This window comes from Grampus griseus, assembly GCF_964374135.1.
Source record: "Grampus griseus genome assembly, chromosome: 17".
In the NCBI taxonomy this organism is placed as follows: domain Eukaryota; kingdom Metazoa; phylum Chordata; class Mammalia; order Artiodactyla; family Delphinidae; genus Grampus; species Grampus griseus.
In genome coordinates, this window is record NC_139011.1 from 46,850,749 (window position 1) to 46,857,630 (window position 6,882).

The following is a 6,882-nucleotide window of genomic DNA, read 5'->3' on the forward strand; positions in this document are numbered from 1 at the left end:
AGAATAATATACCATGACCAAGTGGGATTTATTCCAGTTTTGCAAAGTTGGTTAAATATTTGAAAATTAAACAGTGTAATCCACCATATCCAATAGATTAAGGGGGAAAAGTCATGTGATCCTATCCATTAATGCAGAGAAAGCATTTGACAAAATCCAATCCCATTCATGATTTTAAAGAAAGAAGAAAAAAAACTCCAAGCAAACTAGGAATAGAAAAGGAACATACTGAAACTCATAAAGATGATCTACAAACAACCTATACCGACATGATATTTAACTGTGAAAGACTGGATGCTTTCTCTGTAAGATCAGAAACAAGGCACCGATATCTGCTCTCACCACTTTTATTAAATATATCACTGGAGGTTCTAGTAAGAAAATAAAGCAAAAATAAATAAATACATAAATTTAAAAGTTAAATTTTTAAAAAGTTTATTTAAAAGATAAAAGGACTATTCCTACTACGTTGCATAGGAAGGAACATGTCCTACTGAATGTTGAATAGTAATATATCCTATTATACTGAATAAGGAAAAGTAAAACTGTCTGTATCTGAGGATGAGATGATAATCTAAATGGAGAAAATACCAAGGAATCCACAAAAAGCTTGAGAAATAATATTAGTTTGTAAATGATTTAGAGTACAAGATCACCACAATTTTATCAAATTATATATTAATAACAAATGTGTAGAAGCTTAAATAAAAATATGTGATGCCATTTACAACTGACCTAAATAAATACTTAAATATAAGCCCAATAAGACATTTATAGGACCTCTAGACTGAAAATTACAAAATGCTGATGAAGAAAAATTTTTAAGTCGCAAACAAATAGGGAGACATACCTTGTTCATGGATTAGAAAACACAACATGATAAAGATGTCAATTCTCCCCAAGTTAAGAGGCTTAACACAATTACTCTTAAAATGCCCTCAAGGTTTTTGTGGATATAGACAAGCTTATTCTAAGATTTATATGGTAAGAAGAGGCTGAAGAATAGCTAAAACAACTTGTAAAGGAAGATGAAAATGGGAGGAATTAATCTACCCAATTTCAAGATTTTGCAGTAATGATGGAGGGTAGATACATAGATCAATGGAATGGAATAGAGAACCCAGAAATAGACTGACATCAATACATATAACTTGTTTTTGACAGCAGTGCAAAAGCTATCAAGGAAGAATAGACTTTTCAAAAAATGGTACTGAAACAGTTGGACATCCCTCGACAAAAACAAACAAACAAAAAATGAACCTTAACCTCCACACCTTACACAAAAATTAAATCAAAGTGGATCATAATCTTAAATGTAAAAGCAGGACATTTTTAGAAAAAAAATAGGAGAAAATGTTTGGCATCTAGAACTAGGGGAATAATTCTTAGACGTGACACCAAAAGTATGATCAATAAAGGCAAAAACTGATAAATTGGATCTCATCAAAATGAGTTAAAAATGCTTCATAGAAGATCCTTTTAAGTGGATGAAAACTCAAATTACACAGTAGGAAAACATATTTGAAAATCCCATATGAGACAAATGACTTGTATCTATAATATACAAAGAACTCTCCAAACAACTTAAAAAAATCCAACTAGAAAATAGGCAGAAGACAGGAACAGACATTTCATGGAAGAGAATATACACACGGCAAAGGAGCACATGAAAAGATGCTCAGCATCATTAGCCATTAGGGAAATGCCAATTAAGACCATAATGAGATGTCAGAGAGTAACTAAAATTAAAGTATAGTGACAACATCAAATGCTGGCGAGTACATAGAAAAATTATATCACATCACTGGTGGGAAAATAAAATGGTTTAGCCACTCTGATCAACAGCTTGACAGTCTCTTTTAATCCTAAAAGTAGATTCACCCTACAACGCAGTAATTGTACTCTTGAGCATTTATCCAAAAGAAACAAAAACTTAATTAAGTTCCCACAGAAACTTACACATAAATGTTCATAGCAGTTTTATTTATAATAGCCCAAAACTGGCAACTACCCAAATGTCTTTCAGTGGATGAATGTTGAAACAAATTGTGATAAAATCTTAAGATAGAATACTACCGAGCAACAGAAAGGAACAAATTATTAATATATGCAAAAATTGAAATGAACTTCAAGGGAATGATGCCGAGGGAAAAATTCTGAAAAGCCGATCTCCGAAGATTAAGTAATTCATGATTATGTTTACATATTATTCTTAAAATAACAAAACCGTGGAGATGGAGAACAGATTAGAAGTTGCCAAGGGTTAGAGATGGGGGTAGAAGGTACAGCGGGGGAACTCTGTGAGGTTTTTGTGGTTCCAGTACAAATAATACAGCAATCTTGGTTTTAATCCCTAAAGATTTCTAAAAGCAATTCCTAATAAGAGGTGTCCAGATATTTAGCAATGGCAGATTAGAGGTATAGCTCCCCAACATAACAACTTCAAAAGAGAACATACTAATTCAATGCATATGTTAATTTCAAAAAAAAGGCCAGTCACAATACTTAAATGGTATATATCTTAACTATATTATTCTAAGTATCCAGCTATACCAGATGGACTAGCAAGATTTTCTGTACATTCAACCTTATTTAAGACAGTAAATCTTATAATAAGACAGTTAGAAAAAGAAAAAAAAAACAACCCTCAACTACAGTTGGATATTCTCATAGGAAGATGAGGTGAAAATATGCAGCAGCGGTTCAAAAGCTTAAGCAGTGGCACCTAAATTTGGTTGTGCATTAGAATCATCTGAAGCACTTTTTAAAAACCCTCACACTGACGGTTGGTCATCGTAGACCAATAAAATCATTTTAAATCTCCTCAGACGATGCCAATGTCTAGCCAGAACTGAGAACCAGCGGACTAAGCAGAAGGGGATGTTTCTACAAAGATCTCTTAACAATAAGTCCTTTCACCCAATCAGATTTACCTCCCCGCAAAGGGCTAAAGAACGCTAGTGTTGTCCATACTTGCTTAGCTTTAATTAGCACTTGTGACTTGCCCAAAACCTAGATCATGTTTCCCCTAAATTTCATGTTATTCCCTACGTTTTTCAAACCCAGGGCTAAGGGGTTTGCCAGGATGAGATTTTAAGTGCTCACACAGGGCAAGTCCCTGGCAAACCAGGACAGCGGTCCCTCTACATTGAAATGTAAAGCATCCTAAATAACCCTGCCACTGCTCCCAGATCCTAGTCTGTGCCAACCAGTGGAGAAAAGGCATTCTCCATTACTACCACGGCAAATGCTGCTGTACTTGCCTTGGCTGGTCCCTATCTTTTCCAGGCACCACTCCCCTTCACCTGCTGGTGGACGCTTTGGCCAGCTGACAATGCAGATATTTTCAAACTTTAAGGTGAATAAAAATCATCTGGAGGGCCTGTTATAACAGAGATCACTGAGCCCCACCAGAGTTGCTGATTCCATAGGGCTGGGACAGGGCCCTAAAACTTGAATATCTGACACATTATCAGGGGACGCTGGTAAAACTGGTCAGGTTGTTACCGAATGCAGGTTCGTGTGTCTGAAGCACAGTGAGGCCAAACAAACCTAAAGGTTGGAGTCTGGAGCAGAGAAAGGTTTATTGCAGGATCGAGCAAGGAGAGGGGTGGCCCGAGTTCCAAAACACCCTGAAATCTCCAAAGGATTTCAGCAAAGCATGTTTAAAGGCCAGGTGAGGGAGGGACGTCCCAGGGAATGTGATCAGCTCGTGCACAATCCTCTGATTGGTTGATGTGGAGGCCACAGGGCAGGTAACATTATCCATCCTTAGGTGCCAGAAGGTCTGGGGGCTACGTGCTCATGATCATCAAGGAGTTAATTTCTTCCATTGGGTGGTGGTTTTTAGCATCTGAAAACTCAAGAAATATGCCTGAGATACTAGTATCTGAGTACTTCAGAGAGGAACTACAGCAGAGGATATGGGGGATGGGTCTGTCCTAGGAAGGCCCCATAGGGTACTGCTTGGTTACAAGGTGACCATACTTTGAGAACCACTGCTCTAGTGGCTTGGAATGTTCAGAAAGTAATGGAAGAATCCCTTCCCAGGTCTAGATTCTAGTATCGCCAACTATTTTGGTGGGGGGAAGGGTAAGTTTTGTCCTTGCTTGGACTTCTTGTTCATTTATAGCAAAGCCTATTTGAGGCAGTGCGCTCGGCAGTCCTGCAGTTCTGTCTTTTGCTTCAACAGTGTTTGGAATGAACAGACCCAGGGACGCTCCTTGCTCCAGCCCCCGACCACCTTCCAACCTTTCTTCCTGTCGCAACCTTTGGAATCAGCCACTCAGCTATCCTCAGCCTCCAGGACAGGCCAACACCGTTTTTTGAGCTTAGCTCCTTATCACTGATCAACCACGAGTTCCCAGGTGCGTCAGAATTATTCCATCGAGGTGGAGGCCGCCGTCCACTGCCTGTTCAACATGCATCTGGGGACACTTACCTCTCTCTGAGCTTCTATTTCGACAGCAACAATGGGACTCTGGACAGTGTGGGCCACATTTTTCGCCAACTGGCTGAGGAGAAGTGTGAGGGCGCCCAGCGTCTCTTGAAAATGCAGAACAAAACCAGTGCTGTGGCCGCGCCCTCTTCCAGGATGCGCGGAAGCCTTCTCAAGATGAGTGGGGTAAAACCCAGGACGCTGTGGAAGCCGCCATTCTTAGGGAGAAGAGCCTGCACCAGGCACTATCACATCTGCGCGCCCTGGGTTCCGCCCGCGCAGACTCCCACCTCTGTGACTTCCTGGAGAGCCGCTTCCTGGAGGAGCAGGTGAAACTCATCAAGAAGATGGGCGACCACCTGACCAACCTCCGCAGGCTGGCTGGTCCGCAGGCTGTGCTGGGCGAGTATCTCTTTGAAAGGCTCACCCTCGAGCACAAACAGGAGTCTCTGAAGTCCAGCGGCCTCTGAGGAGCCCCTCTGGCATCAGAGCTTCTGCCTGAAGCCCTGCTCTGCAGCTACTAGGCAGCTTTGTAACCGCCCTGGAGCCCTCTCCCAAGCCTTGGACCAAATGGAAACAATAACACTTTTTGCAGAAGGAAAAAAAAAGCCTATTTGAAACACAAACAGAATAAAGAGGAAAAAAAGAAATATATATGTATATATATATATTCATGTTTTTTTTCCCTTTCTTTAAAAATTTATTTTACTGAAGTATAGTTGATATACAATGTTGTGTTAGTTTATGCTGTACAACAAAGTGATTCAGTTATACATATATATAATTTTTCATATTCTTTTCCATTATGGTTAATTACAGGACATTGACTATAGTTCCCTGTACTATACAGTAGGACCTTGTTGTTTATCCATCATACATATAATAGGTTATCTCTGCTAATCCCAAACTCCCAATCCATCACTCCCCCACCTCCCCCTTCCCCTCGGGAACCACAAGTTTGTGTGCTATGTCTGTGAGTCTGTTTCTGTTTCATGGATAAGTTCATTTGTATCATATTCTAGATTCCACATATAAGTGATATCATATGGTATTTGTCTTTCTCCTTCTCACTTACTTCATTTAGTATAATAGTCTCTAGGTCCAGCCATGTTGCTGCAAATGGCATTATTTCATTCTTTTTTATAGCTGAGTAGTATTCCATTTTATATATAGCACATCTTCTTTATCCATTCATCTGTGAGTGGACATTTAGGTTGTTTGCATGTCTTGGCTATTATAAATAGTGCTGCTGTGAACATAGGGGTGCATGTATGTTTTCGAATTATAGTTTTGTCCAGATATTTGCCCAGGAGTAAGATTGCTGGATCATATGGTAGCTCTATTTTTAGCTTTTTGAGGAACTGCCATAGTGTTTCCATAGTGGTTGCACCAATTTACATCCCCACCAACAGTGTAGAAGTCAGTCAGAAAGAGAGACAAATACCGTACGCTAACACATATATATGGAATTTAAGGAAAAAAAATGTCATGAAGAACCTAGGGGTAAAACAGGAATAAAGACACAGACTTACTAGAGAACGGACTTGAGGATATGGGGAGGGGGAAGGGTAAACTGTGACAAAGCGTGAGAGAGGCATGGACATATATTCATGTTCTTTTAACATATGAATTGCCCCACTTTATCTGTGTGAAATAAGTTTGTTCCCGTTATTGGGCTGCTTCTCAAGCTTTGCTGCTCATTTGAATGACCTAAAGAGCTTTTAAGAAAAACATTGGTGTCTGGGTCCCAGCCCCAGAGATTTTGATTCAGTAGGTCTAGGGAGGAGCCTGGGCACAGGGAGGGCTCAGAGTTCCCCAGGTGATTCTAATGTGCAGCAACTTTGGGAACCACCTCTTGGCTTCAATCCAGCTAGTGATCAGATATTAAATCTAAGACACATGGGCTAGTGCGTGAGCTCTAGGAAGATTCGTGCCAGGGAAAATGATCGATAGTTGTGTCACTTCTCTGAAATGGATTGAAATTTCCAATTCGCATGAACAGGGGAGGGTGAATGGGTGAATGCAATAAGGTGTATCATTTACGTATTGCCCTATGTGTATGGCTAGAAGCTTTTGCAACTGAGGTCTGCCCTACTTTTCATGCTAATGGTAATGCTTGTCCTCCTAATGCAGCTGTAAACTTTATAAGCCCATAGGTAGACAGCATCACAAAATATTTACCCCTCCCCACTGGCCCACTCTCAAGCTTCTCTCCCCTTCCCCAATACACAAATGTACATCAATGCTCTTGAGACCACTATCAACATATTGACCTTCAATTCTTCTACTTTGCAGCTTCCCTCTTATCAGGAGATGTCAGCATTTAGTGCAAGGACAAATGCTTGCCTCTTGGTGAGTAATGTAGGCAATGCCTCCAAGAGACAAAAAGCCCTTAGGGAGGGGGAAAAAGTCTTTCAAAAAGGTTGATGCCCAGAGGAGGCATT

General features: G+C 40.1%; 1 pseudogene across 1 annotated transcript; it reads left to right on the plus strand.

Moving 5' to 3' along the window:
* Nucleotides 1-269: 269 nt before the first annotated feature.
* Nucleotides 270-5,011, plus strand: LOC309835237 (ferritin light chain-like; annotated as a pseudogene). Its single transcript has 2 exons — nt 270-305; nt 4,368-5,011. The product of its transcript is annotated as a ferritin light chain-like (transcript).
* Nucleotides 5,012-6,882: the final 1,871 nt, after the last annotated feature.